The 15,341-nt window shown below is 38.4% G+C and overlaps 1 long non-coding RNA gene across 2 annotated transcripts in view; it reads right to left on the bottom strand.

Moving 5' to 3' along the window:
• Window positions 1-15,059, bottom strand: part of LOC107835832 (uncharacterized) — a 33,055-nt gene extending 17,996 nt beyond the window's left edge. Inside the window, exons 1-2 of one of the 2 annotated variants that reach the window (XR_001661663.1) lie at window positions 14,983-15,059; window positions 2,631-2,958 (exon numbers count right to left, since the gene is read on the bottom strand). This is a non-coding gene — a long non-coding RNA (uncharacterized LOC107835832). Of the gene's footprint in view, window positions 1-2,630; window positions 2,959-14,982 lie in introns of those variants that run through there. The other variant, XR_001661662.1, reaches the window with a different exon arrangement.
• Between the last annotated feature and the right edge of the window lie 282 nt (window positions 15,060-15,341).

Here is a 15,341-nt window from a genome sequence, read left to right as displayed (position 1 = left end):
TCAGCTTGTATTGTTTAAATGTGCTAAAAAAAAACGATGAAACCAACTACACTCCTCCTCTCTTCTCCTTTCCTCATCTCTGACTCATGCATGCCCCACATGACATAAAGAGGATTATCCTCAGTTCTCAGCTGATAATGAGGTAACACTGGTCAGGGTGATATTTGACCTCCCTCAGTCTGCGCAAGGAAATCCTGTTTGTAATCCTGCCTTTGTTAACATGCTCCGGTCTACCTCCCGACCCACACGCACCACAGATAAAGCAGCAATACTAAAAAAAAGAAGAAAAAAAAATCAACCCTACCACTGCTTGAAGAAATCAAGAGAAGCCATGTTAAGCGCTGACGGATACCACCTAAAAGTATTTTGGTGGCAAAATCTACACCTGCATGTGGTTAACACTCCCTTTGGGAGATTGCGCTAAAGTTCAGAAAGACACCGGGGAGTACAGTAAGATGCAGTGTCAAGGAAAATGAAAGACATAGAATCAGAGAGACGTGTATCAGCACCAGGAGTAAAAAAAAAAAAAGAGAACGTGGAACAAAGGATAGGAAAAAAAAATGAAGTGATGCACACAAGGCAGGCTGCGAACAGCACTCGCTGCTTATGTTGGTGTTGGTAGAAGCACTGAAAGAGGCAGAGCTGAACAGAAAAGAAGCAATCTGCTCCCAAAGACAAGCAGATGAGCAAGGACAACATCCAACACAGGTGAAATGAGAATGCGATTTACATTTATTTGCTGTGCTGTCACACTGAGTGTCATACACGCTGCATAAATCCCATATATTTTAGAAGGCAGACAGTTGGCCAAGGCGCTTTCTGGGGTTTATTAGAGAGGCAGGTAATAAGATGAGTATTTATGAGGAGCAGGAGCATCGGTGACATCGACATCACCTATTCATAAGCCCGATGATGGAATCTTCGTTATTCTCCCCTCCTGTCTTACGGGTGGAAAAAGAAGAACTCTGAGGTGAGATAGGGGAGAATGGAAATGAAGTGCAGCCAGAAACCAGGAGAGGCTTGAAAATAATAGAGACAAAGTGAATAAAGAAACAAGGGGAAAATGAGGTTGTGAACAGAATAAAAAAATAAGAAGGACAAATAAGGAAAGAAGGGACAAAGCAAGTGACAAAATTAGAAAACAGAAATAAGACGAGAAGGGAGTGGAAACAAGATAGAGAGCAATTACCAGAAGAGCAAGAAGAGTATTTCAATAAACCTGTACGATGTCGATTCTGGCGGCCACATCCACTCTTCGGACCCTGCGCCCTGAATACCAATGATTCAGACACACCGTAACTGGAATTCACAATGTATACAGACAGCAAAAGCAGCAGTATTAGATATTCCTCCTGAGCATTGAGGGGAAGGAGGAGAACAACACATGGCCTTCCTTCCAAATGAAGGGCAGAGGGCAGAATTTGTGCATCACTCCCAGCATAGTTCCCTCTCTATTTTCTCCCTTTTTTTTACACTGTCAGAAAAAGAGAAAAGACTGCAATAAATAAATGTTTACTAAAAAAGTCTTCTGTCAAGTTGATCTTGTTTTGCTGCTTAGTATTTTTCCTTTAGCCGTTTAAAGGATTACAGAATTGCAATGCTTCAAGAAGTGTTTATTCATCTTGTTAGCCTGTTAAGATATTCCTGATACTGGACATGTTCACTTTTTCACCTGTGCAGCTTAATGCACAAGGCGGGAAACTTCTCGTCTCCACGAGAACAACAGATGGCGTCCGACACCGCCTGGGCTTGACGTCAGAAAGACCAAAGGAGGGCCATGAAATGCCAAGATCCAAGAGTTGTGCTGGTTTAACATGAGCAAGTTTTAAGACATTTTTGAGCAAAAAGGTCATCCCAGAACCCATCACCATGTTGCCTAATCTTTATTTTTATATGCAGATGATCCCAATTTGATATTCTTCACACATGTTAACAGTCAGTTTGCCTCTATTGCTAGTCTGATATAGAGGAATGCAGTAATTGTGTTTTTTGTTGTTGTTTTTTTTAGGTCAAAATAGACTGCAATCAAGCTGCCTTGCATTGCTTTCGTAGTCAAACCTGGTAATGTTGAAAGAAACTTTTGTATGGAAAACAATTATCTAAACCATGAAGCCAATCAAAACTATTATGTTTTTTTTTTTTTGTCTTATGAAGACAAAGCTAAAGACAAATGACAAAATCTACATTGAGAAGTTTCCTGTCATGAGCATTCTGAAAAAAAAACCTATTGGTATAAAAATAATAATGATCCCACATTCAGCCTTCTGTGCTCAATGCAAACTCTTTTTACCCAAGGAAGCCTAAATGTTATGATAGGATGAAGAAAAAACAGATGTGACACATTTTTCTCCAGCACAGAAACATCACAACTCTAGGAGGAAATTGGAAATAACACACTTTAAAGTATACTTCTAAATTGACTGCCAGCAATGCATCTTGCTTGGATATGGGAGAGTAGCCAAGTATTTCCACATTTATTAACACAGGAAATGGAAATAATGGGAAATTTAGGGTAGTTGTGAACAAAATGGTTGTCGTACTGTTCCTGTGTCTGTAATGGTAATGTGACGCAGGATAAACAACTGCAGTGCTCAGGGTGGTAGGCAGAAAAGATTACCTTAAAACAATGATCTATCCTGAATGCTCTTTAAAAGAAAGAAACAGGTTGAAATGGAGTTCAACTATGAATACATGCTACTCTTCAAGTTCAGTTTTGTACCGTTATCTATATCGAGATACAAGCAGTTCATTGGAAGGATTATTTAACATCAATACTATTGTACATGCATTGGATCTGTCTGCTTCATCCGCCTGTATTGGAAAACAAAGGCCGATTTTCTGCTGTGGTTTGGTCACTGACAGAACTCTGGCTTCAGACAAGCTGAATCCACACAGCTTGCCTGCTTCAGTCAGCATTGCCTCCAGAGTTCTTCCCGGTCACGCACCAACAGCTCCTGTCTGAGAGGAAATAAATAGGCTTAGCTCTTTGTCTTTATCCCAGTTATCCATACAAATGCACAAAAGCCTGATTGCACGAGGAGGAGAAAACACAGCGAGGGCAAATTAGAAGACTTGGCAGCGAGTTTCTGCCAAACCATGGGCTGAATGTTTTTGCTTGCATGGACACATTCCTCAGTAGTCCCACCCTATTATTATTAAATGTGTGTAAATGTGCAGTGTGTGGGGAATGCAAATGATGTTGAACTTCTTTAGAAGAGGCAGATTTTTGGCACAGTGACCCACTAGGGCCTATGTAAAGCTCTGCTCTCACTCTGACATGTGACAAGTGTTATATTGAGAATGTATCATCAGACACATGGTCATGATTTAGAGAACAGCAACCGCCAACATTATTTTGGTTGTTCTGAACTGGAAGATAAAGGTTGATGATAGTTTAAATTATGAAAGCCAGGTCTTCTCTCAAGCGAAGGGATTCGTTTTACATTATTTTACATTGAAGGTGAAGTGGAGGGCCGCACTGCCATCACTGACGGCCACGGAAGTGAACCCTGTGCACATAAACAATGTGGCAAGGGTTTTGATGGAGTCGGTGCTCTTAGTTTCTTACAGAACATTTATTGTCTTACTGTTATATTTATGACTACATTGGTATGGCTGCCAGCTATTAGGATGTGTAGATGTCTCCTTTCTGACTAATCCCAAGGAAATAGTTTTAGTCAGAAAGATGGGGCAGAATAAAGTAATGTCTCACATACGTTTGTTATTTAACTTATCAAAGTAAGTGTGCAGCTGCAGTCTTCCAAATTAAAAAAAAAAAAAAAACCCTCAAAAGTGAAAACATCTCCCACCTCTTGCACCGCTTACCAAGCAGAGACCACACACTCGGATACAGCAATTACTTGTCTGTTCTCTGCTGTTTATTTAGCATTCAGTGACAAATGGTCTCCTGGTACTGTAACACTTTAACAAGCCTTTTGCGGGGGTGTAGGCGGTTTGGAAGAAGCACATTTGTCAGGACAGTTACATTTTAACTCTCATCTGAGCTGTGATAAACACACATGCACAGGGGGACATAAAAGACGTTGTTGTGCAGATGGAAGATTCCACGCAAACAAATCAGAAAAGTCCAAAAAGACGTTACAAGAAAAAAAAGAAGGTTGATTTGGTAACAATGAAGCTACATCTTAAGAACAAATATCACTACAAAATAAAACAACGCCATAAATATGAAACACAAATAAATTACAGTGGACCTCTCCATTGTTTTACAAAGCATATAAATCTAAAAATGATAAACACACATTTGTTAATAATGCCAGTCAAAAGCAGAAATTTCCTCCATCTGAATTCTCCATTTCTTAAAATCAAAAAGTGAGAGCCATATGTGGATAATGACATGCCATCTAAATCTGCATTGTCTGATGTAACAATGTAAATTTGACACAATCTGTTTTCTTGATTAGGAAGCTTTTTAACCAATATTCGTAGGTGGGTGGCCACTTACTGGAGGTTCAGAACAATGGCAGAGTGAAGACAAATTCTGAGCCAACTGAGGAAGTGTGTTTATCTGCACCTGCAGTGTTATTTCACATCACTGCTTTATCTTCCATTTCAACCATTAAATACTTTAAATCAGCATGAAGTCAGTTTTTAGATACGAAAAGTAACTGCAGATGGAGAACTAGATTTTACTACAGTGTTCTTGAAATAACATCTTAACAGCAACATTACAGAAGTGTAGTGAAACCCCCATGAGTGCAAAAACAGATGCATTACGTAGGGAGAAGCAGAACTCTGCAAAATCACTGCATTGTTCACAAATGTAAAGTGTAATTTTGGCAGGAAGATGCCAGCATTATGCAGGTCAGAGAAGCAACGCTGGTTCAAAACAGAGCAGAAATTACATCTGTTCTAACGATGACAAAATCTTAATGATGCCGTTTTTGCCAAAATCTTTTTCCATCCATCCACTTATCCTTGCAGGGTCACTGATGCCCATCTCCATCGGTCATCGAGCCTCTCGCTGTGAATTTTAAACATACTGGACTTGTGACGGAGGGCTTTTAAAATAATTTACATGATGGCCGCTTTTTAAGTCTCAGAGGAACTACAGTCAGATAATAGTTGTTTGGCAAATAAGTCTACAACCTGGTAAAGATGTGATAATACTGAATATTTTAGACCCTTATGGATGCTGAAGGGTGTAGTTTATTTTTATTTTATGTGTATAACAAATATGCATTTGTGAAACGATATCTATTCAAATGCTGTCCATTAGATTTAAATAATTGGATAACTCTTATCGAGTCCTCATTTCCTGCCTGATAAGAATCAGTGAGCACATTAACAAATTCTGTGATGTGTGTGCATGTGTACTACACCGAGCAATTTTATTAGTGTAATCAATTATCCCTTAACGTTTGTTCCATTTTGCCACTGAGGGAAACACCTGACACCAATGGAAAGTAAGGAAGAGTCCTCAATGCAAGATGACAGCTTCAGTCTTAACATATGGCATCTACTTGTCTTTGAATTTAATGCTGTTAGTATAAACTGAAAGACTGGCAGACTGCGCATGGCAATATAATTAGATTACCCACAAAGTAATTAAGATCCCAGTGGCACTGGTTTATCTTCATTCCGATTACCTGTCCAGTGCGATTTCTCACTAGGAGAGGTATGGCTGGAGTTTGGCCGCAGTTTCACCTCTCTTATCTCATCAGGCTAAACAATTCTGCATCAGTGAAGTATTGCTCTGGGTACACCAATTCAGACTACTTCTACTTCAGCTGTAATTTAACAGTTATTGATATATGAAAGTTTGGAATTAAGAGGTATTGACTGAAGTGTGGTGATTGTTTTCAACTGGAGGCTCTTTAAATTGGAGGAGGAAAGACTTTTTTAATGGTTCAGCAAGACATCAAGATGTTGGAGAAAACTTAACTTCAGCTTGTTCTGAAGTTAAGTACAAAGTAATACAGAGCTCATATATATTTTTTTATTATATAAATATAATTTTATTTGACAGACATCAGTGTCAACAAACTATAACTAAGATGAATAGATTGTGACAAATCAATTATCCCCTGAGGTGAGCAATTTTTCCTGGCTAATAAATCACAACTTTACTGGATTGTGATTACTTGAATTGGCCCCAAATTTTGAGGCAAGTCATGAGTCTTTGTTTTTGAGACTTAAATGTGATTTAAGTCTATTGACTGCGACTCATCATAATCAGAATGTAGTGAATATGAATAAAAAACTCTCTACAACTGACAACACAGCAGAAGCTCAACTTATAACTTACTTAATAGATTTGATAAAATAAAGAGACTAACAAATAAAAACCTTTTTTTAAGAGCAGTTAATGCTGGTACTGTGAAGTGTGTTTTTAACTAGCTATTTATGAGAAGAATGTCGAATAAAACACTGAATATTCGGTTGTTGTGAACAACTAGAAGAACTTTGACGCGTATCCGACTGGACCAAGAAAGTGGAACTGCAAATGCTCACAGTTGTTACATATCATCCACAGTTCCATCTTTTGCACAGTCTGACAAAGTCTACAAATTTACAGTTAGCCAGATCCATTTCACACAAATCCGTCAACAAGAAATTGTGTGTTCTCACCACTTGTTATAAAACTGATTCAGAGTCTGGCAACAGCTTTCCGTCGTAGCAGCTTAAGCTTTGGCCAAGCAAGCAAGCTGTCTTTGGAGAGTGTTCCTGCTGACCAGGAGCTGGATTAGAGGATTAACTAATTACCAGTAAAAGAAGAGGGCAGCAAACAAAGATGGATTTTAATCTGTAGATGAGCCAGCTCAGAAGCCACTAATCCACCTGTGGATCACGACTTCTAACACTTCAGGAGCTGATAAGGTCAAAGAGGAGCACAAAGGCGTGGGTAAGGAAATTTCAGTTGAAACTTCTAAAATATTTAAATTTCTGTTTGATGAAAATGGGCCAGAAAGTTAATGTCTTCCTTCAGTTGAGAACAATGAAAATTAACTGTTAAGAAAAGTAGAAAAAATGTAAACACACAACAGAACCTAGATATTTTACTACGTGTATAAAGACAAGCATCTCCTGTTTTCACTCAGGATTAACAGCATTATTTCTACTTGCAAAATACCAGAGTAATGAGTAAAAGATTTTTTTGTACGTCTTTTGGAAATCTGAGAGTTAACGACCATGTTCCCGATAAAACATTAATGGAGATTGATGATAGCGAACATGCTAGCAGTTTATAGAAGATGCTATCCTGTAAAATGTGGAGTCTGAATTATTTGTCTTTGCTATGAGTACATCAGCTTCAAAGTGACTCTTCTCTCACACTGACAGTGGGAAGTTGTTTCTGGCTCTAATACAAAAGATTATTGGAAAGCTAAAAGGAAATGTTTGTGTACCTCATGAATTATAGTGCCTAAAGGAAAATCTGCAAAAACTGACTGGTCAAATTTTTACAGAAAACAGAGAAATAAAATCAGCCACAGAATATATACAAAACTTCTTTCACACATAGAAAGATCCGGTTGCTGTGTTTGTATGTAAAACATTCCCAACTTTTAATTCATGCTAAAGTCATATCTTCAGATTTCTTTTTGTTTATTTCTGTCCGCCTATAAACTGTGGTATTAATGTATGGAGAATGAAAACATACAGAATGTGGACATGGAGCATATTTTAAATGGAAAATGTATCAGAATTAATCTGCTCAATGTGAAACAGTGGTAAAACTTAATGATCAATTAATGATGACTAACATTATGTTTGTATGTGTTTCACAAGCAAAACAGCTTTTAGTTGTGTGTTTAATGTCAGAGCTGTCTCTAGTGCGTTAAAGGAGTGCTTATCTAAGATGCTTTGCACGAGCTAAAAATACCCAACCAGCTGAAATCAGAAATGGCTTTTCAGCACAACTGTAAAGCTACTGACACTTCGATAAATCCTCCCTCAATCTGCACTGCACTAAAAGTGCCATGCAAATGCTTAAACCCACGGTGCTAATGGTTCACACTCCGTCTGTCAGATTAAAGCTCATTTACTCGCAGCAGGGTCTTCAATTACCAGTGATTAAAACCCCTTTTGGTGTTCCGTTCAAGGAAAAGAAGGATCTGTCTGGATTAGGACGAGCCTCAGGAAAGATGAAAAGAAACTCCGAAGGAGCAGGACAGGTAACAACAGAACTTAATGACCATTTTATACAACCAACATCACAAACACAGCTGAATTCTGGTGTTCTGTTTAATTTTCAACATGACCTATGTTGACTTTGTGAAATAAAGGTATGACAGGATAATTTTCTTAGTCAGGTTGGATGAAGAGCCTCAATAAACATTTATTTTCAAATCTTGCCTTCTTTGGACTTCAGTACAATTTTATCAATACCATCCCATTGTATCTCTGGGTGTTTCGGAATCCAGGTTTAATATAAATACTTTCCACACTTCTTAGTATTTTACATATAAAACATGCTAAAAACCATTTATCAGTTTCCAAAAAAATAAATAATAATAATCCAGGAGTATAGTCGCTTTTGCAAAAACAACTGTCAGAGAAGTCCGTGACAGTTTTGCACATTTTCAAGTAGCACCTGTACCAGATGTAACACTTTATAACTGCATAATCTGATATGAACCTGCTGAGAATAAACAAACAAATGCAGGTACAGCTAGAGGTAAAACAGGACGCAGTCACTCTGTCAGAGTATGGGGCATCGTTTTGACTCAATTTGTCATACAGAGAAAAACCAGTGCTACTTTTCTGCACTGGAGCTTGTTGTCGTTTCAGTCTAGGTTTCCATTTCACCCCACATCTGTCCCAGTTATGTAAAGGTTTACAGCGTATGCAGCAAGATAATGTAACACCTTTTTCCTGACAATATTTGAACCTGTGATAATACAACACACGGGGAACACGAGGAAACAAGCTTATTGGCTTTACAGTATCTGACTGATAGATACATTTTGTTTGATCTTCAGTGTAAAAAAAAACAAGGTGTATATCTTTATTTGGTGTGTGTAAATATCTTGTTTCAACCGTGTATGTGGCACATGCAATTGTCAGTTTTATTTATTACTCACAAGTGCAAATATAAAACTTTACACACACATACACAAACTGCTGTAGCAACTGTTTGCTGTTTATATATGTATGGGTCTATAGGGGAGGATTTAGGTGGCTGTCCATGGGAGCAGTGAAGAGAAAAATAGGGTTTATGTCCCACACACACAAACACAGTTTATATTTTTCACACAACTCTACCATCCCAATTCTTTCAGAAATAGGCCTCCTAGGGTTGGCTGCTTGAGTTAAGCTCCTTTTAGTCTTTGCTATGACACTGAGGGACCTGCGAGGAACCCGGAGCACTCCCTGCAGCTCAGGGGTAAAGCTTTAATTCAGCAGGCAGCGGAGGTGTTCCCTTCCTAATATTGCCAGGTAAATCATCTGTGATTTGACTCGTGAAGAATATATTTCCCCCCTTAAAATGAAGACAAATGAAGTGATATACGGAGGAAAAATCTGCATCATAAATCAACGTTAAATAGTGTTTGCTGTTTGTCCATGGCAGTGTCACAGTGTGCCAGGAGTCGCACGCTCAGCCCAACCCGCCTCTTGTGGCCCGTGATGTTTTTCTAATTACTCTGAAATATGATGGAGGGTGTCTCTATTCGAGTGTGTCGCACACTGTGGCACCACCGGCTGCCGAGACATACATCACTCTAATTGGCTCAAATGACTCTAATATATGCCACCATGTTGCCTTCATGGATCAACAGCGTCGCCTTCTGAAAATCAATGCAGGAATTGCATGCTGGGACAGAGGAACGCTGCTTTCAATAAGCAGCCCAATGACTTTGGCATTTCAGGCGTCATCTTTTCACTATCCACCCGTATTTAGAGAGGCAATTAGCCATAATTGAAAAGACATAGGGAATAGAAAATGGTCAAATATGACAGGAAGCATCAGATTTTGTGCAGCGTGTGAGAATGTGAGGGCTGGTGGGTAGGTTAACATCCTTGTAACTATGAGAAATCTTGACATTTAAAAGTAGCCGTTAAACATGTGAAATAAAAGGGTAGGAGGTTAAAACTGTGGGCCTTTGATGCCTAATCATTAACATATGGCTTAATTTGCCACTGTGAGTGTCGTCACATGTTCATTACTGGGAATTAGAGTTGCACGTTACACACTCTCTGCCTTATTTGTTGGAACCTCTGGTAAAATGCGTAAAAAGTTGTTTTTCCTGTATATCCTTACAGTTCTGTTAAATTTAATGTCAGTGAATTATTTTAATGTTTAGATTTGACATTTTTTTTTAAATTCACCAAATTGTAATTTTTTGTCTTCTTGTGTCATAACTATGATGTCACACAGAACTGTTTCTTTTGAGTCATTGGCCACTCGGCTGGGTGATGGCCCCATGTTTATTATACATAATAAGTAAGTTACTTACAGAGCTAGAGGAAAAACTATTTCTGAAATCCTTCTGAAACAACTGCAGTGACAAATTCGATTTTTGTGCTACAGGCTACATGACAAGCTTTTTTGGGAAACATTTCAGAAAAAGGCACTTTCTGTACTTTATTGTCACAAACTTAAACATGTAAAGCATGTTAACAGTTACTGTGTCTTATACTGGAACAATGTATGTTGAACAAAGAAGCTTGTTGGCACCAAACAGTCGATTTCGGTTTGCGGCAAAGCCAGGAAAGAACCTGAGGAACAACTTCTCAAACTCCCTGTTAAATATGGTAGAGGATCCATGATCCTCTACATGTTGAGGATAAACATAATTTTTTTGTCAATCCTCAAAAAGCTATGGGAAGCTTGATATCTAACAAGTATCATGTCTGTAATATACCAGGATTTCAAAATAAAAATCTGTTTGACTCTACAAACACAAACATGCCAGCAGTTGGTCTTTCAGTAGGAAAGAACACTGAAAAATGTTGAAACTGTCCAAAGAGACTGTCTGTGTGGGGGATAGTTTTTCAAAATATCACTGTGTGGCACCAACCACAGGGTTAAAGTCTAAACGGTGGGGTCTGCAGAGATGTTACATGCCCTTTTCCTGACCCTAGAGCTGTACAAGTTTGAGATGGAGGGAAGGTCAGCCCAAATGATCCTAACCACAAACCTAAATGTTCATTGCACCCTAAAGCTGTCCTGTTTTATGGATGAACCAAACCACACAGTGATACACACCCCACTGTCACCTCCACAGTCTTAAGAGGGTTAGGCTCCAGGTGGTTCTTAAAGCACCAGTAGATCACCCAATCAACCACCCATCTGTGTGTGGACTCGTTATTGTCCTTGGCAAAATACACATCATTGTATGTGCTGATCTGACATGTTTGATCATAAATAAATAAAATTCATAAATATGAATTCAGTGTAAGACTTTCTTACATGCAAGTTAAAGGCGTTCTACGGTCCGACAACAAAAGACGCAGTTCCATTAAGGCATTTTAAACTTGGAGTCGATGGAAGGGGCATGCTTTACAAGTAATCTGTACAGTACGCTGACACGGTGAATTTCCAGCAGAATGTCATTGATAAAGCACCAGGGGGTGGGCCTTATCCTTCCTTGAACTGATGTACTCTCTATCTATATTGTCTATCTGAGATTAAAGGACAGAAGGAGAAAACAAAGCATATTGCTCAACAGGAGACGTAGATCACTGTCACCTTGGTGGAAATGGAAAATGGCCTTGTTGTGATGCTTTTTTTCATTTTAGCCCTCCCACCCCACCCCCCCTCCTCTTCATCTCATCCATTCTTGTTCTATCCTCTTTTCTCTTCCTTTGACAAAGCAGTTGAGGTAAGAACTTCAACATGGGCTGCAGGTCTTCATTTAGGGTCATAAAATTGTATGAGGAATGATGAAAATGGCCTTAGTGGTGATGTATTGCTGTTGTGCTCAAAACCTCTACAACACTAGGATTCTGACCGTGGCTAAAAAAATAAACCCCGGGCCTGGGTTTTTGCTACCTTATCACACCATTGCAGCTGCTGGTGCTCAAAGAGGCTCAGCTGCCTTCCTCTAGCAGAATGTGCATGGAAATGTTTCACTGAGAAAGATAGGGTTCATGGGGGAGATGAGGTGAGGCTGAAAGGAGGTGGGGGAGGAAAGGGGGTGATAATATGGGGGAAAAAAACATAGAAAAACAGTTTTACTGTACACATAAGCTCCATTAATTACATATTATTTTTTTTCTGGCCAACACACTGTCTTTGAATGTGCACTTTGATAGCTACAGTTCTGATTAACATCTCATCTTTATTTTATTTTATTTTATTTTTTTGCTAAATGCTTCCATTTTGTCAACAGTCCATTGACAGATGCAATTTTTTAACTCCAAAATATGTTAGAGGGTGTCTCTATTCGAGTTTTTTTTATGCTGTAATGAACTTTAAAAAAGGTCCAAAAAGAAAAAATATAGACAAAACATGAGAAATCTATTTATTTTACTGATATATCAATTTCCCCTCTTTCAAACAAATGTTTAAAATTCACCTCACATTTCCTAATGTCCCAGTCTAAGCCACAGTCTATTCAGCTAGACACAAGATCTGAATGTATAACTGATAACATTATCAATACAGTGAGACATCCTGTTCACTTAATATTCCCTGAGCCCATTTCCGAAAGGATGTAATTTGGCTTCCCCATTCATTTTTCCCCATTCTTAATTATCTTCTGTCTGATCACCAACCCAATGAAAGAGCATTCTTAATTAAACAAACTATAATATGCTTATTTTCACACAATTAATGCAAAAAATAAAGCAAAATAACTGTGAGTGAGTTTGTTCTAAAGTTGACTGTTAGGCACTGTTCAGGCTTGTCACCGCTCTCAACCTGGAGTGTCGGCCAGAACACCACTCAGGCCAGGATTCAGCTCAGGACCAGATGTTTGGATGAGGTGCACCAGATGTTTAATGAAGATATGAGGCAGGATCCTTTAACTGTTCTGTATTCCAAACTATCACATATATTGATCCAATGAACATGGATGGGCATAAATGTGTGTCAACATGAAGGTGTGTGTGGTTTCCTAGAATAAACAAAAATACAGAAAATAAGTTCAAGGTGTCCCATCATTACACATTACACCATGCCATTATACCTTAGATAAACTAAGAAGGAAACCTCTAAATCAATATTACTAAGCAAACTAAGGCAAGTTAACTCCAATGTTAACTAATAACCATGCCTCTGCTCCACTGACAATAGATATGTATGTTCAACACAATGCTCTATAATACACACATAGCAAATAGCTCGGACTTAGCAACAGGTAAACTAACAGCAAACAAATAGACTTCAAATCACTCATTTAGCTGTAGCTGCAATAAACACTCAAATATTGCAACTTACTTCTCAATGACGCACACTTATAAGGAGAATACACATATCTTGCAAGTCTTTCCCACGTGTTAGCACAGAGGTTCGGTTACCCAACTTCCCCACCAGATATCAGCAACGTTGGGTACGGCAAGGTGTTGACGTCATCACTGCCCTAACTACGGTATGCCTTAAGGGACAAAAGTAACGCTGAACAGAAAACACATAATACAAAGATCTTTGTATTATGTATCAACACCAAATTTAAACTATATATAAGGGTCTTTTGAACAATAACTTTTTTTCAGATGACAGCTGTTGTGAAATCACAAAACCTATTTGTTGTTACTGGCAGGCAAAAAAAAATAAATAAATAAACATTTGAAAAAATGTTAGACATCAAAAGAACCTACACACCCCTCGTGAGATAAAGATTGGTTTGTCAGTTTTGTATCACCGGATGTAATCGCTTGCATGTCGGATGTCTCTCTAGGGATCAACACAGTTGCGGCTCAGGCAGTGACAAAAATCCTTAAACCAGAATCAATTTTTCATTGAAATATTTATATATTCCGTTGTGTCCGATTTGAAGACTCTGGCGCTTTTCATATTTATGGATTCATAGGTAACCGTTTGTAGAACATGAACATTATGATTTGTGGGATGTGTACTTTTAATAATTCTGCTTTATTCTAAACGGTTTATTAAAAATAATTTTAGGACTGTCCCCATTACCTCTTAGTTGTCTTATCATGGTGAGTCCTTGTGAGTGCATATAAACTAAAACAATGCCCTTTGTTGGTTCTTTCATCCTGTCAGCAAATTTCTCTGCTTGGCCCTATTGCTTATGTCTGCAGCTGCATTGACTGCGTCACCCTGTTCATGGAGAATTTCACTTAAGAGTGAATAATTGCAAAGTCAATTTTCTTTTGGGTTATGTTTGATATAAGCAGCATTTCAATAACAGCTGAAGGGAGTATACTTGATTGTGCTATAAAACACAACTATGTTTCTGGAATATATAATGAATTATAAATAATTTAATGTAGTCAAATTGTTTGATACTGTGCATGTCAAAATAATTTCCCTCTCTATTTAGACAGGTTGTAGCCAGAATAACATGCATTAGTTGGGTGCTTCTTTTTTATATTAAATGAGTCCACTAATCATTTAAGCAATATTTAAGTCAAATTATAGATAACGACTCACTGCATCAATCCTTTACTCAAACATATTAACACATTTTTACAGCATGACAGAAAATCTGTTAAAACCAACCCATGTGATAAACCTCAGGATTAGAGTGCATTAACCTCTGAGGATGTTGTACTGCATGGCGTTGGTGCACTACAGGCACCAGTTTAGCCCAGACCTTTATTTGCTCAATTTCGCGTAATGCACTTTGATTTCATTTAAGTCGGCTAAACTGGGTTCACACCCAACTGATCAGCTTAATGCATGACCCCATGTGGAGATTTTCATCCCCCTTTCTGCCTTTTTAGCCACTTTCCCAATCCCCGGTCATTTAGTCTTCTTCATGCTCTTCATTAGCCTGATATGCTAGGTGGACGGCAACAACAGCCACCGGTTTGAAGTGGTTAAACTGGCAATCTGTCAAACTGAGGTTTTAAAGGAAAACTACTCCTTCCCTTTCCTTGTGTCATACACACCTGGATTCACATGACTGCCTGTTTTAGTGTCTTATCAGCACTCCTTGATGTTTATATTCTGCACAAAAGAGGAGACAGAGAATCCATTAAGTCATGCATGAACTGAAACAATCTATAAGAGAGTAAGGATAACATGGACTGATGGAGAAGAAAGGGACATAGGCCACTAATTTATTGCTGTGCATGCAGCAAATTATTCTCATCCCGAGGATGTTCTCTACAGATTTCATGTAGCTCTTCACCCTTCCTTTTACTTCAAAGAATTGTATTTTTTCTTTTTATTTTTTTCTTTTAGAAACATCCTGTTATATCACCATCAGATCAAGCTTTCTTGTAGACTTGAGGACCTCTGCATTTTG

The sequence above is a fragment of the Poecilia formosa genome, unplaced genomic scaffold (genome assembly GCF_000485575.1).
Source record: "Poecilia formosa unplaced genomic scaffold, Poecilia_formosa-5.1.2 Scaffold1, whole genome shotgun sequence".
Classification (NCBI taxonomy): Eukaryota; Metazoa; Chordata; class Actinopteri; order Cyprinodontiformes; family Poeciliidae; genus Poecilia; species Poecilia formosa.
The sequence above is the reverse complement of the archived record's forward strand: the minus strand, read 5'-3'. Positions and strand labels throughout refer to the sequence as shown.